Source organism: Osmia lignaria, unplaced genomic scaffold (assembly GCF_051020975.1).
Source record: "Osmia lignaria lignaria isolate PbOS001 unplaced genomic scaffold, iyOsmLign1 scaffold0133, whole genome shotgun sequence".
NCBI classification, from domain to species: Eukaryota; Metazoa; Arthropoda; class Insecta; order Hymenoptera; family Megachilidae; genus Osmia; species Osmia lignaria.
Genome location: NW_027478274.1, coordinates 22,501 through 25,000, shown reverse-complemented (window position 1 = coordinate 25,000; position 2,500 = coordinate 22,501). Strand labels below are relative to the sequence as shown.

Genomic DNA, 2,500 nt, shown 5'->3' with positions numbered 1-2,500 from the left:
CGCAACCCACGATTCAGCGACAGGACGCGCGCTCGCATTCCTTGTGTGCGTTCGTACTTTTCAAGGTTTTTAAATGTACTTTACGCCCGACCGTCGAGAGGAGCGTGCCACTGGGCGTTTCTCCGACGGTTTCCGTCCTTGGACGCGATCGTGTCGTCAACGATCGAACAAACAAACAAATACGTTGGCGACGCCCGAATTCGCTCTCCCGCACGCGCCGGGTGGGAGAGTGATGTGGGTATCGAATGTGATGCGTGTTAATAATGAAAATAACACTCTAAAGATCTAAAGAGTTTGAAATACAAAATTTTACGATTACCCTGAACGGTGGATCACTTGGCTCGTGGGTCGATGAAGAACGCAGCTAATTGCGCGTCAACGTGTGAACTGCAGGACACATGAACATCGACATTTCGAACGCACATTGCGGTCCACGGATACAATTCCTGGACCACGCCTGGCTGAGGGTCGTTTTCTTAACAAAAGACTGCTTGCGTTTGCTTCTCGAAAAAAGAGTAATTCATTTCTTTCTAAACATCTCGCCGTCGTTCAACGAAAGTAGAACGTTTCGGAGCGGGATTATCGAACGAAATTGAAAGAATGAATGAACGATAAACAAAGAAAGAGTCGCAACGTACGAGCGATAGTTGGGCAGTTCGTCGGCGTTTGTCGTGGAAACGATGTGACGAAAATCGCAACCGATACACTAAATGCAGGCCGTTAAAGGAGAGAAACAAATTTCGAAATATCTCTTCGAACTAGCGCAAGTGCGTCACGGCGCGCGAGTCGTTCGTTAAAATTTATAAACGACCGCCCGTGAAAGCACCGAGTTCTCGGAAGATAATCTATAAAGATTCTCCATCCTGCTGGAAGTTATCGGATCGGCGCGATTGTTCACTTGTAGAAATCCACGCTCCCGACGTTGCCAGAAACGATATTTACGAAAGGTGTGTCAAAAATAAACGAAAGAAGCTCTCCTATAAATTTAGAAAAAGCAAACGAGTGAAATGTTTGAGATGATAATTTGCTGAAATGCAAGCTCGAATAGCCCCAGGGTTTCGAATGATTCCCCGCGCTTTATACATCTCTCTGTTTACAAACGGTGTATAAATGAAAGATCGCTTCAGATGGGTCGTCGCTGTTTGACGCGCGATGCTGTTCCTTTTTTTTTGTCTGTCTGTGCGTTTAGCTTCGCTAAACAAGTTAAATGGTTAAAAAGCGTCGAAAAAGCGAATACACACGCGACAAGACAAATCTAACGAGTAAAGGAACGCTCCGCTCCAAGATAAAAATGGTTGTTTACAATCAATACAGCGTTTCGGTACCCCTGATCGTAGTCTGAAACTGTGTAACAAAAGAGAGGAAAGCGAATGGTGAAGGAACTTCGAAGCCTCCGTGGCGTGGCTAGAACTTGTGATAAAAGTATGTTTGCAGCAATTATGCATGCTCCCGTTAAAACAGCATTTCAATGTCTCGCATGGCTTAAAGCTCTAGGAGGCTTCAACATTTAGAATACATACGGACTACTTCGTTTGTTAAAGATAAGCGAAGACCGCGCGACCATCGCTCGGTCGTCCAGTCCTCGAAAGTTTTGTTGCGTTCCAAAGAAGAGACAAATGGGGTTTACCCTTGCGCTAAGGGGAGAAGAAGAGAAAAGCAGTTGTTAAATCTAAGAGGTGTGTGGAGTACATCGCGTGTTGGTTAAAATTGTTAAATGAAGTATACGCGAAATGTTCTCTCGCTCTTGCTTTTCCTCTTGCTTCCGTGGCGCTCGAAAAGAAGGGATGATAAATAAAGAAACCTATTCGAAATCTCTTGTGGAACAAAAAATAATACGGACGGACGTTAAAATTGAACCGAGACGAAATGGATCGTCTTGCGAGTTGTCTTCGCTTTGAAATTGTTAAAAATTGATAAAAGCAATACGACGAAGCTGCAGTCCGCAAAATGTTTGAAGCAAAAAGGAAATAACACGAAAATTATGGGAACGTCGTGTCTCAACTTTTTTTTCCCTCTTGTGCTCGTTTCATCGAACGATAAATACAAACATTTTGAAACGAGAGAGGAGGAAAAATTGAATATGCGAAAGGTTGATTCACGCACAGTTTCTCTACGTGTTTGCTTTTTTGCTTCTTTTCGTTTATTTTTTTTTTTTTTGCATCGAGCATCATTATTCACCTTTCGATGAAACCAAAGAAATTGACGACCTCAGAGTAGGCGAGATTACCCGCTGAATTTAAGCATATTATTAAGCGGAGGAAAAGAAACTAACTAGGATTTCCTTAGTAGCGGCGAGCGAACAGGAATGAGCCCAGCACTGAATCCCGCGGTACCGCCGCTGGGAAATGTAGTGTTCAGGAGGATCCGTTTATCCCGAGACATCGAATTGCGTCCAAGTCCATCTTGAATGGGGCCATTTACCCATAGAGGGTGCCAGGCCCGTAGTGACCGGTACGCGTTTCGGGAGGATCTCTCCTTAGAGTCGGGTTGCTTGAGAGTG

General features: G+C 44.4%; 2 non-coding genes across 2 annotated transcripts in view; both read left to right on the top strand.

Annotated features, from left to right (window-relative positions):
* The first annotated feature begins 316 nt into the window (after window positions 1-316).
* Window positions 317-471, top strand: LOC143308052 (5.8S ribosomal RNA). Its single transcript, XR_013065070.1, has one exon. It is a non-coding gene; the product is annotated as a 5.8S ribosomal RNA (ribosomal RNA).
* Window positions 472-2,203: 1,732 nt separating this feature from the next.
* LOC143308050 (large subunit ribosomal RNA) overlaps window positions 2,204-2,500 on the top strand; it is a 4,044-nt gene continuing 3,747 nt past the window's right edge. The window contains exon 1 of the ribosomal RNA XR_013065068.1: window positions 2,204-2,500. This exon is cut by the window's right edge and continues 3,747 nt beyond it. This is a non-coding gene — a ribosomal RNA (large subunit ribosomal RNA).